At 31.1% G+C, this 24,671-nt stretch overlaps 1 protein-coding gene across 2 annotated transcripts in view; it reads left to right on the forward strand.

The window, feature by feature from the left end:
• Positions 1-24,671, forward strand: part of LOC145297585 (uncharacterized) — a 1,245,286-nt gene that overhangs the window by 677,430 nt on the left and 543,185 nt on the right. For both annotated transcript variants that reach the window (XM_080143628.1, XM_080143629.1), the window contains exon 4: positions 14,103-14,249. The gene's annotated coding sequence lies outside the window, so the exon portion shown is untranslated. The remainder of the gene's footprint in view (positions 1-14,102; positions 14,250-24,671) is intronic.

Genomic DNA, 24,671 nt, shown 5'->3' on the forward strand with positions numbered 1-24,671 from the left:
TTACAAATATGCTTCGTCGTTGTTACAAGAAGACTAATCAGATAGTTTATTAATAGATTGAGATTTTTATTTTATTTTTTTAATTTTATACGTTCATTCATCGTCTAACAGACACGTTACATGATCTAATACTTTTTTTATTTCAAATTGCATTGTTAGTATGACTGAACTTATGCATTCATTAACTCAAAGTTTTATTTGTTTGTTACAAATACTGAGCAAAAACTCCTGTCATGAACGTGCATAAGAAGCAGACGTGCATCATTTAATTATTAGCAAAAGTCGTAACTATGTAGCGAAAAAAAAAACTTCAAAAAACTCTAGAAAACAGAAGGTAGCTCTTAATGTCGCAGTTTCTGTCTCAGTACTTTTGGAATATTTGAGGAAAATAGTAGACTTTACTTTTGGTACTACCCGTCGTATATATATATATATATATATATATATATATATATATATATATATATATATATATATATATATATATGTATATATATATATATATATATATATATATATAGTGACTTAAAGGTTATGAGGGTTTTTTGAAGCATGAAAAATGATGTTACTTCTTGTATTATTTATTAACAATAAAAATATTAAATACAAAAAGTAATATGGTTTTTCATGCTTCAAAAAACACTCATAACATTTAAGTCACTATATATATATATATATATATATATATATATATATATATATATATATATATATTCTAATTTTACACAAGTTATATAAAAACATTTTTTATTATAAAAACATTATTTACCAAAAGGATGTTTAAATCGAGTACGTTTCAAGGAATTGATTAATCTCTCTCTCTCTCTCTCTCTCTCTCTCTCTCTCTCTCTCTCTCTCTTTATATATATATATATATATAGGATGTCATAAAAGTAACTAAAAGGTTTTGTAAATTAAGCAGACGTTTTTATTTTTGATGATATCTTTCTCTAATTTTTACACACTCTTACTAAGACGTTGCGAAATTTCTTTCAAAACAAATTCTAAATTCAATTATCTCGATTTATTAAAAATAATGTCTTTTAAATGTTCCCTTTTTTAGCTTCGCATATTTGTGCTCTTTCCAAAACAGACTTTACTAGCTTTGACTTTTTTGCGGGGATATCTTAAAGACAAAGCCTATATTAACTTACACCAACCCCTGCAAGAATTGACGGAAAGCATCAGGAATTAAATAAGGGAGTTAAATCGCAATCCAGATATTCTGCAATCTGTCATCAATAATATTTTGGAAAGAGCATAAATACGCGAAACTGACAATTGGCAACATTTAAAAAATAGGATTCCTTATGAATACAGATTGTTTGCATTCTTTTCCAAACGTCTTAGTACGATTGTGTTAAAGTTATAGAACGATATCCTCAAAAATCACGGAGCTATTTAGGTTCAAAACTCTTCAGTTACTTTTTGGACAGCACACCACACACATACACACACACACACACACACACACACACACACACACACACATATATATATATATATAGAGAGAGAGAGAGAAAGAGAGAGAGAGAGTGAGAGAGACAGGGGGTGGGGGAGACTCAATAAAAATTTTCATATACATCGTTTGTTGTGTCACATATACATAGACACATACATGCGGAAAAAGAGAGGATAGAGCTTTAAATACTTAGGATATTTTAGCTTTTAGTGCGTATATATATATATATATATATATATATATATATATATATATATATATATATAGAGAGAGAGAGAGAGAGAGAGAGAGAGAGAGAGAGGGAGAGTGAAGGGTATAATCATGTATATGGGAGTGTCTGTATGTGTTTGTATATACGTGTGTATGTTGGTTATGCTTAAATGTATATTATAGTGCAGCTTAGAGAGAGGAAATCATGCGAATGTAATCAAGTCATATGAACTCAGAATCCATGCATTATTTCTTTAGTTGTTGGAAAACTTCATCATAGTCATATTTTCTTACAATTTATAAATAAATTACGCAAGAATTCGACATAAGTTAAGAAAGCCAAAACGAATGGAAGAAGATAAGTTATTCAAAAGAGGAAGCATAAGAAGATGAAGATGCTTAGAATAAGATGAAGATGATAAAGTAAAAAGTTACAGGATATAAAACAGTTTTTATCTTTTATTTATAAGATATAGCAATTTTACAATTTACCTTTCAGTCGAAGATTATTATTTAAATGTTTATATTAGAGATTTTGTAATAAGGAATGACTCATTAATTCATCGAGCATTTTAGTTAAACATTTTATATCATTATGAATTAATTTATAGATTTATGTTTTTTTTTATTTTACTAATCATGGATGTAGTTTTGTATGTCCGCATACGTTATCTGATCAGATAATGTTATAATTTATAATGTCAATATTTTTATCAATAATCACAATAAGACTGAGGTCCTTGATATGACCTTAAACAACATCTAATGGTGAGGCCCCGGCTTGCGGGCTTTGAGGAGTGTGGAGCCACCCTTTAATTGTCATTGCTCCCAGGTCCACTCTGACCCGGAATGGTAGTGCCAGTTAGGTTTCCAACTATGGGTTAAATAGAAACCGATTACAAAAAAAAAAAATTATAGTCTATTAAAAAGAAAAATTCTTCAAAACCACTGGATTCGGCATTAAATAACCCGAAAAGGGTTGATATGCCGTAAAACAAAAACAACCAACCAAGTTGTCATTAAAGCCTTGAAACTGTCAAGATGAAATACTAACATTATACAAAAGACAGCATTAGTGAAAACAGTCCTATTAAAAAAAAATGTTACTAAAAAGTGATTGCCGATATTAACGATATAAGGAGAAGCGAATATAGTTAAGTACAATTGGATTACTCGAATTTAATACCGATTAAAACCAGTCAGACTAAATTAAAATAATGAAAGCGTTAAAATCACCCGCAATTAAAATAAATAAATAATATAAACATAATAAGAAGGATAGAAAAAAAGTGTTGTACCTAAAGTTTGAAGATATAAAAAAACAACTTTTAATCAATCAATATCCTGAATTTAAAAAAAAACGACTCCAACAGAAATGTTAAGTCCTACGGCAAATGATCACAGAACGCTAAAAAAGCAGAATGAAACGGCAGAGTTGAGGAGCACTGACAACGGTACGACTGTACTTTTACTCGAGATTAATGCAATATCGAAGAGGATTATTATAACTCATATTACATATGACCCCATCTGCCATGACATCTGACCGATTACTGATAATAACTAATATTGGTACCGCAAGTGAGTTACAATAATATGGGAAAAGAACAGTAAATATACACGTGTGTAAATGCATACATTTGTTCAGACTTAAATGACAAGTAGATAAATTAACATGATCCATATAAAACAGATTAGAACATTTAGACACACCTCTATATTGATTGAGATTGTCGGACTGACTTCCTCATCTTGTTTGTTAACGTCACAACGTTTCGGCCGTTTTGCCCTCCGGCCTTCATCAGGTGTTTTGTATCGAACTGGGGAACCGTTTGTTAGGAGTCTCGAACCCAACCCTTTATTATTATTATTATTATTATTATTATTATTATTATTATTATTATTATTATTATTACGGGGGTACCGTGTTCGGACTCCAGCTAGGCTCTGGGACATAGTTGCTGATTCTCTTTTTTGAATGTTACTTTTTCACTGGCTTCGTTCAGGATTGAACTCAGCACCTTTGGGTAACTGTAAACTTTGATACAACGTCTAGGACCACTCAGCCATATGTTCCCCAGTTCGATAAAAAACACCTGATGAAGGCCGGAGGGCAAAACGGCCGAAAAGTTGTGACGTTAACAAACAAGATGAGGAAGTCAGTCCGACAATCTCAATCAATGAAAACACCTCATCTCAAAAATACAGACAATTACACCTCTCTCTCTCTCTCTCTCTCTCTCTCTCTATATATATATATATATATATATATATATATATATATTCGATGCTGATGCCTCCATTCAGTCAAAGGATACTCCATGGATGGCAGACAAAGGATACTCCATGGAGGGCAGCTGCGCGTGTAATTGTGAGGCAGGGGTTGCGTAATCCATAACTACACCCCTCCTGAATCGGCACTGTTTAAGTCCAGTGGCAAGGAAAAGTCACGGACGACTGGAAACAATGCTGAGATAAGCGGAGAGCGCGTACAGCACCTTGAAGTAACAAATGGTCACCCATTTCGTACTGACAAGGGTCAACGTTGCTTAACTTCGGCAATCCAGTGGGTAATCAATATCGCCCCAGAAAATACTGTACACAAACTTGTGTATATGTTTATTTCTTGAAACGTATATAAAACATTAGCTTGTGAAGTTTTCTTACTTAAAATCTATATTACAATAGCTCTTCTGGATGAACTAACTTTAACATTGAACTGATTGAATGTCTTTAGTAGTCTGAAGGTATGGTCACTATACGCATAAATTGCCTCTGGGAAAAGTCATATATATATATATATATATATATATATATATATATGCTCTCTTCTTGATTATTGTTGAAATTCACTTTCATATAGTTACTTCTAATCACATTTTGTTGTGGCTCTCAGCACTGATCCGTTTCCCTGTCTAGGTTTCCTTTTTCGAAAAGAAAACGCAGTTTTTTGTTAAACAAAACATTAACTTATATTGACTACAGAAATACACACAGGCAAACTATCCAAGAATAAAGATACGATATAATGATAGCCAACATTTCAAAAATACATTGAAAATAGTATGGTTTACTCTCTTCGGAAATCATGATATGAAGATCAAACGAAAAAAAAAAGTAAGCATTTCATTGCCTTTGACAGAGGACTTTCAGTCATATGAAATAATAAAAAAGGTAAGTGAATTAGCAATATTAGGAAGCACGCCATGAGCAATTAAAATATACATATAAATCGGTAGGATGAGTAGGATTCAAATTATTAATCAACATCATATAACACATGTCACTGGTGACAATAACTGAAATATTAAGAACAACCTATGAATGTGGGAAACATCTCAAATAAGCAGATAAATCCGACGAGTCACAAATATGCTCTAATTTATTAATTATGTGGAAATACAACTAGTGGCACAGAATGGATATTTAACAGAAAGCAAAAAAAAACAAAAAAAACTATCAGACTAGAATCTTTAACTATATTACCTAAGTGACGTAAACCTCCTCAGTTCTTTAATGTGAAAGGAAACCACCATCTGTGGTGAAACACATTATTTAGGGTAATATTCACGACGAGCGAAGAGTGGAAAGGGAGAGCATCGTGTTGACCTACACATAGAGGATTTGAATCTCCAGGTACCCACTTGTTGTCCAAAGAAAACGAAAGGTCGGTATCGGCAAAATATAAAGTATAAACTAAAGGTCATTATCATCAGAATATAAAGCATTAATGACCATCGCAAGAAATTTAGATGGTTGTCTATTGTTATAGAAGAAGACGAATTACTTGAACTCTTTATGGACGTAAGTATAACTCAAATTGCAGAAGAAAAAAATATCAGTGTCAATCACGTGTATGCTTTGTATGAAACATCTATTTTTATCTTATAATTATGTTCCCAATTATTAATGTACAAAAGACAGAACTGATTGCCAGCAGAAAGATGGTGATCACTATAGAAGTACTTAGATTGATACAATTATATGAACTAATTATTACACGTGGAAAAATAATTTGAAGGCAAGCCAGTCTGAATGACCAAAGAAAATAGTCCCGCGATGATGTGTTGTGTTACAATATTTTTTTAATATAATGGGGTATTTAGCATTTAATAAAAGAGAAATACATAATTTAAATACGGAAATAAAATGTAGTTGTTAATATTTGAATCTAAAAATAAAAAAGTACGATTAATGTAGAAGTCACTTATCTCGAAAAAATACTTCCGTCTCCAAAATGCAAACTTTAGAAAAGAATTAAAGTTTTAATTACAACAGCGTTCAAAATACTTTTTTTTAAATTAACCGTTAAAAGAAAAGCGTGATCTTATTCTGGAGTTTCCAGCAAACAAGATCATAGAAACATGAAAACCAAACAAATATGCATATTTGCCAGAGAACTTAACGGGATGTGGAACATAAAGGAAATCAATATGATGGCAATAATAGAAAGAATACTATAAATAAATATAAAGACATCGGATAAAAGACTCTAAGAAATCGAAATAAAGACTTAGATTATACTACGGCCAATAATGCTTAGACAGTAGAAACCAGAAGAAAATCTCTGGAAGGTGGAAATGAATCCAAATGACTCGAATAAGCTAACACACCAGAGTAAAAGTCCAGCAGAAGTAACACAAAAAAAATAGAACCGCACCACGTAGAACCAAGAAAATTTAACCGAAAAATATCTAACCAAATATATTTTCCAAAACATATGTAGTGTTGGAATCAAATGATACCAAGTAGTCGGGGATTCCTAAGAATAATTAACGTCGATAAAAGAAAGAATTAAATATTTATTTGTTAGATAAGTACAAAGGGGACTGGGGCATTTGGAATACTTATTCCACCCCAGTTTCAATGAAAACCAATGGTCATTGCCAGCCAGAAGTCAACAGTAAACGGCTACTACAGTAACGCAAATTCATTTGCAAAAGTTATCGAAAAAGATGAAAGTCGTAGAAATCTAGGGATACCTGTTGTCACACAGATTCCAGGGAAAACACCTGATTGTTTTTTAGGAGAAATTTCCTTCAATAGAATAATCAGTGGAATATTATTTCCGATCAGACAGTGAACTAAAACAAACTTTTTTTATAAACAAATATGGAGAATTATTGAGATTATTACAAGTAAATGAACTACAGTGATGTTAATTTATTAAAGTGACTTATCAATCAGTAATAATTATGTCACTATCTTTTCTACATAACCTGATAATTTTGCATGTAAGCTATAAAAAATGATAGAAGCATGTTAGATCTCAACCTTTTTCAAATCTTTAATAGTGGTAAGAAAATGGGGTCAATTTGCAATGAGATTCAATGATGGAATGAATCAGTAAATATATGGTCGGGGATATTTTGCTAAATAATGAAAAAGGTAGGGTTTTCGCAGATTATATGGTAATACTTGAAATATATTTCATAAAATATTTTTTCATTTCATTATGAAATGAAATGTCTGAATCTGTGAATGGTGTTTTAATTATTATAATTATCAAAGTTATTTGAACTTCAAATCACATTTTTAATGTTATCTTTATAATAGATATTGGCTGTTGGAGATTTGTTAGATGAGTGTTTATTGTTTTCATTAGTGAAATTATTCTGAATATACTCTTATGATTATTGATGTCTTCAAAGTATTTAATGCTTGTCTGATTTGCAGAATTTGTATTTAATAGGATATTGGGGTAGTATTCAGGATTATCATCGCTCATAGTTTCCACAGAGAGAGATATCGGAATTCGAATCTCAAAAGTATGGACCGCATTGGATGGGCTACATTCAGTATGGACTTCGAGACTGTCTGACAAACTGAAAATGCAGTTCTTTAGGGCAGTGGTAGAGCCTGTCCTTGTTTACGGTGCTACAACTTGGACACTCACCAAAAGATTGGAAAGAAAACTAGGATACACATACACCCGTATGCTAAGAACAATATTAAATATATCTTGGCAAAATCATCCCACAAAGCAGCAACTTTATGACAATCTACCTGCCATATATAATACCATCAGAGAAAGACGCCTACGATTTGCCGGTCATTGTCTGAGGAGCAAGCATGAATTGGTGAGTGATGTATTGCTATGGATTCCACGATATTGACGCGCAAGCAGAGGACGACCTAGATCTACGTAAATCCAATAAATAGCACACGCCAACAGTGAACCTGAAGATCTGAGGCAACTGATGGAAGACAGGAAACTCTGGAGAGAAAGAGTCACATTGTTCCGGGCAAGGAGCCCGTCGTGATGATGATGATGATGATGATGATGATGATGATGATGATGATGATGATGATGATGATCACTCTTTCAAAGAGTGATATCAACGTTTAATATCGTAAAGAGTCTATTTGCAAAGATCTGGTACATGCTTTTTTAAAATGCATTTCTTCCACACAACCAATAATGATTGAGAAATGAAAACATTTCTTCTTTCAATTTAAATAAAAACAATTCAGACTTATAAAATGTAGGATGGAATATTGCTTGATTATTTCATTTTTCATAAATTATAATCATAACATATTTAAAATAAATTCAAAATGTCTGGAAACAAAACGTCTTCATATCTATGAAATATAAGTATGTCTTTGTACCTTAGTGAAACAGAATTCAATAACGATTTTCAAATGGAAAAGAAATATTTTTATTTTGCAGGAATTCAGATTACTTTGAAATAGGTTTAAACATTTTTTTTAAGTCTATTACTATGGATATAAAAACATATTTCGGACCTTTTTCATAGGATTTTTTTTTGGTAAATAAACTGAAATAAAAATGATGATACTTATGCATCTATGTTACCGCACTAAAATAATTTTATTTAGAAATCCATTCTAAACATGGGGATGTGAGGGTGTTTTGTAATTTTTTTTGTACTCTTATCTTACAATAGTTTCACGTAACAATTTAATAAACAAAAATATCGTAAAAATTAAATTTAACTTGTAACTACTATAAAAAATAGCGCAGTAACATAAATGCACAAACGTCCAAATTATATTTTTTGTGTTAATTAAGTTTTATTTACTGTGCAATAATTCCTATTACTTGCCTTCCGACAAGACACAAGGTCGTTTGTTAATGGGGAGAAAATTAAGCTCCCAAAAACGCGCACTCTGAATAAGAACAAAAAATTGTCTCCTTCAGGAATGATTTCTGCTCCACTGACCGAGGAGAAAAAATGTGAAGTGTTGTATCAGAACAGATACTACAATGCGATCTTCTTCACATTAAAAACCGCCATTCCGCACAAAAATAATTCAATTTAAACAAAAATATTTTTCTTATTAAGAATTATTGGATCAAGTAAAAATTTCATTTTTTTTACTTGATTTGGAAAGTAAAAATAAAACAAGAAAAGTGCCGCTTTTTTACTTTTACAACTGCTTTTTCTCGTGTGGGGGAATAAAGCAGATAATTAGACCCTAAAAAATTAATTAATTCATAAAAAGCTTATTTTTGTTGATAAAATTGATTTAATTTATTAACTGAAATAAGTTCTTCAATAATCAAATAATAATTTTTATTCATATAAGCTTTTTATGGATTAATTAAAGTCAGTTGTGAAAGTAAAAATATCGGTTTTTCCTGTGTTTTGCTTTTAATTTTGAAATCCATGATAAAAAAATGGAATGTTTACTTGATTAAATAATTCAAAATTAGACAGATATTTTTGTTTTAATTGGGTTATTTTTTTATTGTGCAGAGGGCATTTTACACACAATGTCGGATTTTTATGTGGGAAAAATCTAGGTTCCCAAATTGTTTTGTTTTTATATGTAAAATTAAATAGATAAAAAAATAGATAAAAAAATTAAAATAAGGGTGTATAAATGCATTTATTTGTTAAATTTTAGAAAAAAAAATTAAATCTTAAAATAATGTTTTGATACAAAAACTAATTAAATTGTAATCCAATATTTGACGGGTTTTATCAGAAATTACGATTGAACCGAAAAGTGAAACCTCATATTGTTTTAATTATTCGGTTGGTTAGGGATATTTCTTTTATACACGGAGAATATGACATCCATTTTTGTTTCATTTAATCAGAATATGGCTAGTTTTTCCTTTTTAATCGACACCAATTTTATTGTTTTATTTAATCAAATGATTATTAACCATTTGGAATATTCACTTTCCTTTTAAGGGGTGTCAGGATGAGAATGGTCGAAGCGATAGGCGTAATACTATATAGATAATAATAATAAAAATTCTAAAAAAGATAATGTAACATGCATTTTGAATTCCACATCACACGCAAGTGCAAATGACTCTCACGTACAACTTAGGCATAGGAGAGAATAGTCAATGTATATTATCATAAACAGACACGTGTTATGGAAAAGAAAAATATCTAAAATCATATAAGATTTTATAACCCTGAACATTAAGTACCATTCTTTATCTTGTAATCGTTTTGTACTAAATAAATAATCGAATCAGAATAATGATTCATTACCAACAGGTAGCAACGAGTTTGAAAAGCAAATATTTGCTGATCGAACAGTCTCATTTGTTTCACAATAGATAGAGAAATTAAAATATCCGTATATTTCTATATATATAGGGTTAGATACGTGTATATCTCTACTATTATATAAGAGAACTATGGTCAGCGTGTCTGTGAGTTCGTTCCCTATGCATTCGAAAACATCAAGGCCGATTTTTATGAAATTTTAAACGGAGATACATTATGTACAAGGCATTAATCCTATGTAGGTTTTGCCTCGGAATATATTTGATGAGTATCGAAAATCGAAATAATCCGAAGAAAGAAGGAATGGGCGATTTTGACGAAAGTTAACACCTTACACAGTCAGACATCGCATGTGCAGCTTAATAATCTTATAATCACACAAGTCGAACGGCTCACTTTATAAAATCAACAGTAGGTTCTTCGATATGACAGGTGCGCTTTCGAAATGAATATTTCTGTAAAAAACACAATTGAATTATGATACCTGTCTTTTTCACTTTAGAATTTAATTCAAGCCATTATATAGAAAAGAAAACAATCCGAGCATGCGGGATACCCTTCAATGAGAAAATTACTTTTACTAAAACTAATATTTGTTCAAAATTTCAAAAACCTAAGTAGTGGTTATTGAGAAAAGTGTAAACAAATGAAAAGATGAACGGTTTGAGGGATAGTTTACCCTTATAATGGCCCATAAGGCAATCATAGTTATCTCGGAAAATCCGTTCTCGTAAAAATTTACTTTCACTATGACTTATTTGTATGTACATTTTCAAAAAAATTCAAGGAGTGCTTATTGAAAAAAAATCGACCCACCGAACGGACGAACGGTTGTGAAATACTAGGTCCAATCATTCTTTTATCTAGTAATTAATAATTTTATAAAATTAACTGTAAATTCTGTATAGTGCAATGTAGACTACAATGTGTTAACTAAATCACTGCGGGAGGCAGCTGAGCTTCCTCCCGCTGCAGAGCGATAGGTCACCAAATAGAGCAGGTCATTCAATCGATTTGATTGAAAATAGACGATTTCACGGATTTCGATGGCAATAAAAATGGGCGTGTGAAACATTCGTTGATTATCATTCAATCGCGCGCAACGTCGAGTCACTCTGCTAGTACTTATACATTTCTATTTGCTAATTGACAGATCATTATGAATTATGGAACATAGCCATTTCAACTAAAAGGGCTACACGTAGTTATATTTACTTTCATTCAAATAGCATAACGATAAGGTTATGAGCTCTTAAAGGACAGTTGCATTTTTGTAGAAAACTTTTTACAATTGGTATTAAAAACAATCAATAATATACAGTAAATGTCACCCTCTCTCTCCCCCTCATCTCTCTCTTTCTCTCTCTCTCTCTCTCCCTCTCTCTGGTCCATATAAGAAGATTTTAGGATATATAATAAGTACATTGCATCAGTTTTTCCTTGTTTCTTTTATGTAGGCAATAGACCAAAATTAAACAGCTTTTTCTGAATGAAATTTCTTATTAAGGACTTGAAATAAAACATTAGACATAGCATTAGTGTTTCGTTATTTTTTTGAAAGTTAAATAGCGTCCCCTGAATGTTAATTTCTTATTAAGGCCTTATAAGATTACGTCTTAGACCTTTGACATTTTCCAAGAAAATGCATAGGTATAATAGATATGTACTCACAACTGGAATAAAAACATCAGACATAAGTTTTAATATATTTTGATTCTAATAGGCATCAAACTGGTACAAATGTATGCTTTTTCAGAGACAATTGCCTCTTATCAAAGTCCAAAAGGCACTCGGGGATAAGGGTTAATGAATGTAAGGTGGTAGTGTAGTAATCGTTAATCGTATAGATTGGGTAGAATTTGGGTTATTTAAGGGGGCGGCTCAACAAGAATTTGTTTATATTGGACTTGATGGTTATCCTATTGTAATCGGCCGTGAAGCAGGTCAGTGGAATAACCTTCCACAGGCAGAAAGTTATACGAAAGAAGCTTTATCTATAGAATCTGCATTCAGATTCAGGCGTAGATAGAGAGTTGGGGAAATTTTTGATAGCGGTTGTAGCTAGTCGCGTGTTTGCTGTTCAGAAAAAAAAACTTATTTTACGAGTAATAGGAAGGATATAAATGTTGCTTTATAAAACAAAACAAAGACTGTTGGATAATTGTGTCTGGCGATTGGTAGACGAGTCTAGCATCTAACTTTCTTTGCCCATTAGTACTCCACGGAAAATTTGTACTGATCCCAAATCGAAGCGCATCATCTTAATCTGCACTAAATATAAGAATGAATTATCCAGTGTTTCATAACATTCGTACTTGGAAAAATATAAAATAAATTACGATGGTCATGCGACTTCAGTCATTCGGTTTCTTTTTAAAATATTTGGCAGATATTAGGAATCACAGTTGATCTTTCTCCTTCATTTCTTTCTGTTTTATAATGGAATGGTTCCAAGATAAATAGATAACGATTTTCCGTCACAAAACACTCGATGTCTACAAAACATTAGACACTAGACCATAGTACGGATATGATAGCTGTTATGCCCGAGCTTGTGCACGGGTCTATCAATTTAATCCAGCTAATTGCATTATTATTGTGGGAGACTCACCTAGACCCGTACCTGGCTCGTTTACTTGGTCCTTAGAGAGTTGTTCTTGTAAAAGACCTCTTATTGAAGTGCGTTTACTATTATTATTATTATTATTATTATTATTATTATTATTATTATTATTATTATTATTATTATCAATTTGGTGTTCTCGCATCTGCCTTTCCTAGTGATTTCTGCCTTATAACAATCACTGGTATTAAAAGAGGCATGGGAGACAGTAAGCTTAAGAAATCAAACCAATAGCTGTTACATTAGCGCAACTGACAAAAGTACTGAATTATAATCAGTTCTAACAGAACGAGAACTAATTTAACCACATTAAACTGTCAATTAGGTATGAAACCCTTATTCTATTTCAACGCGTTTAAATATTGCCCGTTTTTAACAGACCACAAAAGTATATTCGTAATTATTATTATTTGTGCCTATACCGAGTGTTCCCACAGGCCATCATCAGAAATGTATCTATATCATCAACCCCTTGTGTTCCCTGGAACCTAGGTGACAACGAGTCTTCTCATATTTTCTATAACCTTTACCTCTTTCGATAACCTTTGCAAATGGACTTGCGTTATCGCAACAGCAGTTTACCATTGGTTTCTCGTTGGCACCGGCCATTGGCCTTTACTTGCATTTGAGTGGCAGTAGTGGAAGTCTGGTTAGTATTTTCTTACCTCGGTCTGTCCATCCTCCTTGAATCATCAAGATTAATTGGTGTGGTTCCAGTTTCTGTCGGTACTACAAATTTATTTTTTTTTATTATTATTTATTTAAGTTTTATTTTACTTTATTTGTAATTTTTAAGGGTGGATTAACGTACAATTATACGCTTTCAGTTTTCTTGATTCCATGTGGTGTTTCTCTATCTTTTTGATTTACGTCTGCTGTCGTTTCTTTATTTCCGTTACTTAATAGTCTAGCTGTTTTGTTTTTTTTATTATTGTTATCCGTTGTATCTTCTCGGCCATCCCCTTATTTCAATTTACTCATTCTTTTGTTGAAGTCTTTCGGGATTGTTCCTTGGGTGCCTATCTACATATACACTATTACTAATAACTCTCTGAAATATCAGGTTTTAAACTTTGCTCAAAGCTTACTAGGCACTTTGGAAGGCAGGGAGCGTTAAGCTTCCTCATGTATTATACATACCGTCTACCTAATGTTAGTCATATCAAGATATATCTATATATCTGGTCGGACTCCTTGCCTTAACCAATGTTACTCTCCCTTTTTGTCTTCCTTCCTTTCTCTCTCTCCCTCTCTCTCTCTCTCTCTCTCTCTATCTTTCTCTCTCTCTCCGGATTTCCCCCTCTTTCAGATCTTCAGGATCGCAGTTGGCGTCAAGTGCAATTTGCTGGATGTACGTGGACCTACCTTGTTCTATGCGCGTGCGTCCGTTGCTTACTTCTCTGGCAGTTACCAGCATGTCGTAGACGTCGCTCCCTGATGGTAGAACAAATGGCAGGTAAGTTGCCATAAAGTTACTACTTCGTGGGATGATTTTTGTCAAGATATATTTACCACTGTTCGTAGCATACGGTGTACGTGCTGTCTAACTTTCTCTCCAATCTTTTGATGAGTGTACAGGTAGTAGCAGCGTAAACAAGGACACACTCCGCCACTGCTCTGCAGAACTGTATTTTCAGTTTGTCAGTTACCCTTGAGGTCAATAGTGACCGCAACTTATCCAATACAGCTCATGCTTTTGAGATGCAAATTCCGCAAACAGCATTTATATATACAGATAATACATTAAAAAGGGAGCTACGCACTACGCGTAACAATGATGGTAAAACCTCGCTCTATAATCGTTAAAGATGCAACAAGAGTCACTTCGTCTCGCCTGGCGTATCCATTAATCGTGACACTATCTTGCCAAACATGTGATGGAACGTGATTTTACGAGGATCGAAAACTCTAGAAGTTTCAGTTTCCATTGGCGTACGTTGAATTTGTTTCCATTTTCCGTTTTGATATAAAACGCATGTAAAAAAAATCATTCTAATCTTACGATTCGCGTAGAATGCTTTGTTTTCATAGTTTGCGATCGTGTAGCATGTAAAGAGAAAAAAAATTAACGCGTGCGCATGGAGGGCGGCTGCATTATAATCGTCACGAGACGACTTTATATAGACGTCAGGTTCGACTAATGGAAATATATTGATTGGCAAATATTGGCACAGGTTATTGATTAGACGCTGAACTATCGCATTGCTAAATTGGTCATTTGATCGATACGTTCAGAAGTTTGTTGAGATGGACACTAACAATAAATATCCGGCTTCACACTTTTTTAACTCTGCACACACACATAATCTCACACACACACACACACACACGCATATATATATATATATGGGGGGGTGAGAGAGACATATACACATAAACACACACTGGTTCCCTTTGACCGCTGGATCTCACCGAAGTTAAGCAACGGTAAACCTGGTCTCTACTAAATGGATGTACATTTGGGACTTCCAAGTGCTGTATTCATCTCGGCATTGTTTCCAGTCGTTCTGGACTTCTCCATTGTACTAGACTCAAACAGTGGCGATTAAGGTGAGATTTGGTTCGGGATTGCGCAACTCTGGTCTCACAGTTACATGCGCAGCTGCTCCTACAGCAGGTATCCTTTCGTCCGGGACTGAATGGAGGCACGATCTATACAGAGATATTAAGCGAAGAAACTTAAATTTTATTAGACACCGTCCTCGAGTCTTCAAGATCACTGTGCACAAGTGTTTGTCAGGATAACCTTGCATGAAGATACTATTCCCCACAAATCAAACCTTAACCAAATATTCGAACTAACATCATGTGAAACCTAAATAATTTCCTCTCAGTAGGGATGGCTTACAATAAATCGTCCGTGGAATAGTGCACTTCTGCGTGTGACGTTGCCTTTTAAGAACAGCGTTTAGTTGGGTATACCGCCAGACAAGATAAATTCTTACTTTGTAAATGTATAAAACAAACAGACTGTAAGAAACATAGAATAACTCGTCGATTACGAAAGGAAAATTGATGTTCTTAATTTCTTTTTAAATTTTCAACGTTTGGGAGATAAAGTAGCATTTTAATGAGCTATTTGAATATCTATGATTTCATATAGAGGTTAAGTGTAAGTCACAGGAAGTGTAAATAAAACACTTCTAAGAACTTATACTGAAGTAAAAAATATAACACTTCTAAGAACTTATACTGAAGTAAAAAAAATAAAACACTTCCAAGAACTTATACTGAAGTAAAAAAATAAAACACTTCTAAGAAATTATACTGAAGTAAAAAAATAAAACACTTCTAAGAACTTATACTGAAGTAAAAAAATAAAACACTTCTAAGAAATTATACTGAAGTAAAAAAAATAAAACACTTCTAAGAAATTATACTGAAGTAAAAAAAAATACACTTCTAAGAACTTATACTGAAGTAAAAAAATAAAACACTTCTAAGAAATTATACTGAAGTAAAAAAAATAAAACACTTCTAAGAAATTATACTGAAGTAAAAAAATAAAACACTTCTAAGAAATTATACTGAAGTAAAAAAAAATACACTTCTAAGAACTTATACTGAAGTAAAAAAAAACATTTCCAAGAACTTATACTGAAGTAAAAAAATAAAACACTTCTAAGAAATTATACTGAAGTAAAAAAAAACACTTCCAAGAACTTATACTGAAGTAAAAAAATAAAACACTTCTAAGAAATTATACTGAAGTAAAAAAATAAAACACTTCTAAGAAATTATACTGAAGTAAAAAAATAAAACACTTCTAAGAAATTATACTGAAGTAAAAAAAATAAAACACTTCTAAGAAATTATACTGAAGTAAAAAAAAATACACTTCTAAGAACTTATACTGAAGTAAAAAAATAAAACACTTCTAAGAAATTATACTGAAGTAAAAAAAACACTTCTAAGAACTTATACTGAAGTAAAAAAATAAAACACTTCTAAGAACTTATACTGAAGTAAAAAAATAAAACACTTCTAAGAAATTATACTGAAGTAAAAAAAACACTTCCAAGAACTTATACTGAAGTAAAAAAATAAAACACTTCTAAGAAATTATACTGAAGTAAAAAAACACTTCTAAGAACTTATACTGAAGTAAAAAAATAAAACACTTCTAAGAAATTATACTGAAGTAAAAAAATAAAACACTTCTAAGAAATTATACTGAAGTAAAAAAAAACACTTCCAAGAACTTATACTGAAGTAAAAAAATAAAACACTTCTAAGAAATTATACTGAAGTAAAAAAAACACTTCTAAGAACTTATACTGAAGTAAAAAAATAAAACACTTCTAAGAAATTATACTGAAGTAAAAAAATAAAACACTTCTAAGAAATTATACTGAAGTAAAAAAAAACACTTCCAAGAACTTATACTGAAGTAAAAAAATAAAACACTTCTAAGAAATTATACTGAAGTAAAAAAAACACTTCTAAGAACTTATACTGAAGTAAAAAAATAAAACACTTCTAAGAAATTATACTGAAGTAAAAAAATAAAACACTTCTAAGAAATTATACTGAAGTAAAAAAAAAATACACTTCTAAGAACTTATACTGAAGTAAAAAAATAAAACACTTCTAAGAAATTATACTGAAGTAAAAAAAAACACTTCCAAGAACTTATACTGAAGTAAAAAAATAAAACACTTCTAAGAAATTATACTGAAGTAAAAAAAAACACTTCCAAGAACTTATACTGAAGTAAAAAAAACACTTCTAAGAACTTATACTGAAGTAAAAAAATAAAACACTTCTAAGAAATTATACTGAAGTAAAAAAAAACACTTCTAAGAACTTATACTGAAGTAAAAAAACACTTCCAAGAACTTATACTGAAGTAAAAAAAAACACTTCCAAGAACTTATACTGAAGTAAAAAAATACACTTCTAAGAACTTATACTGAAGTAAAAAAATAAAACACTTCTAAGAAATTATACTGAAGTAAAAAAATAAAACACTTCTAAGAACTTATACTGAAGTAAAAAAAACACTTCCAAGAACTTATACTGAAGTAAAAAAAACACTTCTAAGTACGTATACTGAAGTAAAAAAATAAAACACTTCTAAGATCTTATACTGAAGTAAAAAAAAACACTTCCAAGAACTTATACTTAAGTAAAAAAAACACTTCTAAGAACTTATACTGAAGTAAAAAAAACACTTCTAAGAACTTATACTGAAGTAAAAAAAACACTTCCAAGAACTTATACTGAAGTAAAAAAACACTTTTAAGAACTTATACTGAAGTAAAAAAATAAAACACTTCTAAGAACTTATACTGAAGTAAAAAATAAAACACTTCTAAGAACTTATACTGAAGTAAAAAAAACACTTCTAAGAACTTATACTGAAGTAAAAAAATAAAACACTTCCAAGAACTTATACTGAAGTAAAAAATAAAACACTTCCAAGAACTTATACTGAAGTAAAAAAATAAAACACTTCTAAGAACTTATACTGAAGTAAAAAAATAAAACACTTCTAAGAACTTATACTGAAGTAAAAAAACACTTCTAAGAACTTATACTGAAGTAAAAAAATAAAACACTTCTAAGAACTTATACTGAAGTAAAAAAAACACTTCTAAGTACTTATACTGAAGTAAAAAATAAAACACTTCCAAGAACTTATACTGAAGTAAAAAAACACTTCTAAGAACTTATACTGAAGTAAAAAATAAAACACTTCTAAGAACTTATACTGAAGTAAAAAAAACACTTCCAAGAACTTATACTGAAGTAAAAAAAAACACTTCCAAGAACTTATACTGAAGTAAAAAATAAAACACTTCCAAGAACTTATACCGAAGTAAAAAAAAACACTTCTAAGAACTTATACTGAAGTAAAAAATAAAACACTTCTAAGAACTTATACTGAAGTAAAAAAAAACACTTCTAAGAACTTATACTGAAGTAAAAAAAATAAAACACTTCTAAGAACTTATACTGAAGTAAAAAAAACACTTCCAAGAACTTATACTGAAGTAAAAAAAATAAAACACTTCTAAGAACTTATACTGAAGTAAAAAAAAAACACTTCTAAGAACTTATACTGAAGTAAAAAAATAAAACACTTCTAAGAACTTATACTGAAGTAAAAAAAACACTTCTAAGAACTTATACTGAAGTAAAAAAATAGAACACTTTCAAAAACTTATACTGAAGTAAAAAAACACTTCTAAGAACTTATACTGAAGTAAAAAAAACACTTCTAAGAACTTATACTGAAGTAAAAAATAAAACACTTCCAAGAACTTATACTGAAGTAAAAAAAACACTTCTAAGAACTTATACTGAAGTAAAAAAATAAAACATTTTCAAGAACTTATACTGAAGTAAAAAAACACTTCTAAGAACTTATACTGAAGTAAAAAATAAAACACTTCCAAGAACTTATACTGAAGTAAAAAAATAAAACACTTCTAAGAAATTATACTGAAGTAAAAAAATAAAACACTTCCAAGAACTTATACTGAAGTAAAAAAAACACTTCTAAGAACTTATACTGAAGTAAAAAAAAACACTTTCAAGAAATTATACTGAAGTAAAAAAATAAAACACTTCTAAGAACTTATACTGAAGTAAAAAACACTTCTAAGAACTTATACTGAAGTAAAAAAAAACAACACTTCTAAGAACTTATACTGAATTAAAAAAAAACACTTCTAAGAACTTATACTGAAGTAAAAAAAATAAAACACTTCTAAGAAATTATACTGAAGTAAAAAAAACACTTCTAAGAACTTATACTGAAGTAAAAAAATAAAACACTTCTAAGAACTTATACTGAAGTAAAAAAAACACTTCTAAGAACTTATACTGAAGTAAAAAAATAAAACACTTCTAAGAACTTATACTGAAGTAAAAAAAACACTTCTAAGAACTTATACTGAAGTAAAAAAATAAAACACTTCTAAGAACTTATACTGAAGTAAAAAAAAACACTTCTAAGAACTTATACTGAAGTAAAAAAATAAAACACTTCCAAGAACTTATACTGAAGTAAAAAATAAAACACTTCCAAGAACTTATACTGAAGTAAAAAAAATAAAACACTTCTAAGAAATTATACTGAAGTAAAAAAATAAAACACTTCTAAGAACTTATACTGAAGTAAAAAAAATAAAACTTCTAAGAACTTATACTGAAGTAAAAAAAATAAAACACTTCTAAGAACTTATACTGAAGTAAAAAAAAAACAATGCCTCCTTTTTATTATTCCACCGAAATGCATTAGAACGTCTTGCAAATTATGATGACTGAACTTATTTATTCTAGTGTTGTCTCTTTGTTAGAATTATTTGTGGCCATCAGAATAAGAGATGCGTCATTGAAATTTTGGCATTGTGAATGACGTTCACTATGTAAAAAAATACATTCTGCAGCAAAATAGTCCGCTTGTTTTAACGGTAAATTCTTGGTGGCTTTTCAACTTTTTATTATAAAACGATAGAAGAATTAATTTAGCAGCGACGTTCGTTTGTCCTGCCTTGATAGAGTTCAAAATAGATTTCGTAATCTCGTAGGAGATGTTCTGTTCTCTTCCCTGCAACCTCTATCTCACAGAAGGGATGTTGCGAGTTTGTCTCTGCTTTATCGTTATCCTCATGGCAAGTGCTTGACTGAGTTTCAATCTATTGTCCCCCCTCGCCAAACTTTCACAAGTAACATTCGTCTAGCTGAAAACTCTATCAATAATTCCCCCCATTCTTTATATGTGCTTAACCTAAACGTAGATTCCATGAACAAAGTTTCTTTCTTAGAACTGCGCGCCTGTGGAACTGTCTTCCGTTTTCTTGCTTTCCAGCTGACTGCAATCTGATTGTCTTCAAGTCCAACGTAAACAAGTTTTTGATGAGCCGTTCCACTTAAGTTAACAAATTTACCGAATTTCCATTATTAACGATTACTATATTATCCAATTGACTACTGTACCCTCTTAACCCTTATTCTCGAGTGGTCTCTGGGCCTTGATAAGTTGCAATGCCTATGTAAAAAAATATCGTTCATCGCTGGAAAAAGTGCATTGATAATGGTGGTGACTGCGTTGACAAAAATTGTGGAGAACAAATGGTCGCATTTTTTATGGTACAACTCCTGTCTTCATCAATCTCTCTTCACCCAATACTCCCTCTGAGGAAAGCTTCATATGTGTACCTAAAACGGTCCTTATTATTGGATTTGAAACCGATGGTACCAATGACTTGTCTCATCTGAAAACTTTCTGTGAACAAAATATAAATAGTCTCTTATTTTCAAATTTTTTTTTTAATAATTCAGCACTCCGCAGGACTTCTTTTTCCAAAAAATGTCTAATTATATATATATATATATATATATATATATATATATATATATATATATATATATATATATATATATATAAAGAGAGAGATGTATATATTATATATATATATGATATATAGATGCTTGTATATCAAATATTAAATATTCGCGAAAAATAAAACAAGAAAGTTAAACAAGAAACTCACGAAGGTGAAAAGAATTCATTAAACCCAAGTATTAAACAGACTATTTCGACAATTGAAACTTATTCTTCTTTTTAGAGTGCCTTCGAAGCATAGAGTTTTACATAAATATACCACATTTAAGTAGTCTCTTGCGTTCTTTTTTTCTGCAAGATGTTCGAGCCGCGCTATCTAAGTGGTGTATTGTATGATTTGTATCTCCACATATATTTGTGTTAGTTTTTGGACATAGCTGCTTTTGACCGCAGAATTCCTGTTCTCAAGCGATTGATTGTTTTTCACAGAAGCTATAGCGTTTCTGAACCTGCAAATAGGTTCTCAGAAATGTAGATTTGATGTCAATTGGATGAGATCTATTTTAACGTTGACATCTATTCATCACATATCTGAAAGTTAAGAGGTGTAGACATATTTTAGGCATATTTACTTGGGTATATTTCAGGAGGCAAGTAATCCCAGGGCAGGTGTTATTTGATGCCGAGTTTAGATTATTTGCATGCTTTGACCCCTACCATACATTTTTTCAAGCTATATATATATATATATATATATATATATATATATATATATATATATATATATATCAAAAAGCACTCCGTATTATTGGTTGCTTTAATCACTAGTCAAATTTATTGATCACACACATTCTTTTTATTTCATATACTAGCAGGGACACTCGGCCTTGCATGTCGTAAAATACGTTAAATATATTTTATTTCATGCAGATTTCGTTTTTATTATTACAGAGAAAATTATCTATTGAATATCGTATCTAATATATAGATCTGATTTCAAAAATAAAAAAAAAATGATTTCGATGCCATCAGCTAGAATCGAATCCAAACCAGTAAGCGCTCCAACCGCGTTCGCTACTGTTTCAGCTAAACTAACAGATAAATAAGGATCTTAATCATTAAACCAACTTTTAACTATGATTTATTTATGCATGTACAAAATAATAGAAATGTCAAACATTTAAACAATAAACATCATGTACGCATTATTCATTTATCTAAACAAAAACTTTACTCGTCATAACATATCCTTTGCATATGGTTACTACTTTCTGTTAATTTCAGTGTTATTTCACCAGGAGTTTGAGAATTTTCACCAGGAGTTTGAGATTTTTTTTTTTTAATATTTTTACACACAGAAACCCGCATACAATTTTTAAATTACATTTTCACCCCAAACAAGCACATTGCCACTTTGATGTAGGGGGCTTCTATTAGGGACACAGGCTACAGGGGTACTGGGTGGGGAGTTGGGCAGCAAGATGTAGGTTCACGTTACACTTGAACTTCAGCATGTCAGTACAGTTTGAGAAGCAGGAACCTGGAAGGGAATTCCAAAGTCTAGCGGTTCTGGAGAAAAACTACTGAAGTAGAAGGCTCTCTTACCTCTAGGGATCTCTACTGTGAAGGGGTATGATTGTACTGCTTGTCGGGTTTGTCGGGGGTATTTACGTAGAGGGGGTACAAGTGCTTGCAGTTCGTCGGAACATTCACGTTAAATTACTTGTAGAACAGGAAGAGGGATGCTAAATCACGTCGATGGGGAAGAGGCTTAAGCTTGGATGACAGTTCAGGACCTATTAGGTGCGCGACTCTTTTTTGAACCTTGATTACTATTTGATTCATATTGATAGATAAACGTAGTATTTTTAATTATTATGTTCATTTGTACATCCAGTGAATATATTAATAGAATCAGATATCCTTTTTATTTAGTCAATGTTTATATGGATTTCTTCATTTGTATTTATTTAATGTTGAATATTAAGTAAATACTAAAAAAGCTACACCCAACCAACATTTGCATTCACATTACAATAGACTATCTGTAATTAATTTCTAGATCTTATAAACTATGCTATCCATTCTTCCTTCCGAAATTTTTAGTTTTAAAGAAAGAACATTTTGCAACTTTCTTCTTGATCAAGCTTTTTAAAGGTGTGATGTGCCGTAAAAGTCATTTACGAATTTATTTTAGTAGTACAAAAACACAGTTATAAATATTAAAACACAGTTATAAATATTAAAGAAACGGTGCCATTTTTTTCTTTTCAATATAATATTAAATTGATCCTAATACATTTATAAGAACCAAAGAAAATCTACTAAATGACGTACGTGATTTTGTATGGATGACGCTGATTTTTTCTACCTTGCACACAAATATCCACATGAGACAAGGACATATACCTCTTCATTTTCTTAACTCTCAAAGACAATTTAACAAATGTATTACGTGACAACTGCAAATCTACTTTCATTTTTCTTTTACTAATTTCTTATGTATCTAAATGTCTGCACACAAATACAAAATTCTATGTGTACAATAAATCTAATCTGGGATTTGTATTTCAACAGTCTTCTATGTAATGGTATGGAATTGGGCTCATGAAAAATTGACTGTCAGAAAAACACATTAAAAATAAAACGATCAGATAAAACATGTATTTTATTCTAATACAATTCTTATAAGTGGCAATATGTAGTAATCATGAACACTCGCACGCACGGATTCATATATATTTTTGTACAGATACGCACATATATACATATGTATTACAAAAAGTTTACGTATTTGTTCTGGCCAGTTGTTCAAAATATTTTGTCCAGTATATTTACAACAAATATATACAAACAGTGACCGCGAATTAAAAATCACAACACAGTTGATCTACAAAAAATTATTGCTTTTATTTTACGTCGACAAATCAGCTTTTGATGATAAATTATTACATTTACGTGGGCCCTTATATATATATATATATATATATATATATATATATATATATTATGTTCTGAATGTGAGAGATTATATATAATAAATTCCATAGACATCAACGTTGCAGCCGACAATAGCAATTGTTGTTTGGCTGAGGAATTCATTATATAATCTCTCACATTCTTAAAATCCTATCACTAATTGGTCGCTAGGTAAACATTGTTGCATGGCATCGCCCTTTCGAGTTGAAACTCCTGCTTGTGAGACATTGGTTTGGGGTTATTAGCTGGTTGGATGACCGCGTCCCTTGTTGAGACGAAGTAGGTTCATTTCACAGTCGGATTTCGGCGCGGTTTTCTTGATGTGTATTTGTTAATAGAATTTTTTGTGTGCAGGGCGTTTGCTATGTTTTAAGAGTGCTTGCCTCGCGTGCAACAGGTTCGAGTTTTGAATCCTGAGATCGGATGTATCTTACTGATGCGCCCAAATGAGAGCGAAACTCGAGTCTTGGGCTTCCGTTTCCTTGACTGTCACGGCTCTTTTGGGATACGACGTCGTTTGGCTGTGTAATTTATTATATATATATATATATATATATATATATATATATATATACATATATGTGTGCGTGTGTGTATGCCAGT

This window comes from Euprymna scolopes, chromosome 18 (genome assembly GCF_053919585.1).
Source record: "Euprymna scolopes isolate OS-2025 chromosome 18, ASM5391958v1, whole genome shotgun sequence".
Lineage (NCBI taxonomy): Eukaryota > Metazoa > Mollusca > Cephalopoda > Sepiida > Sepiolidae > Euprymna > Euprymna scolopes.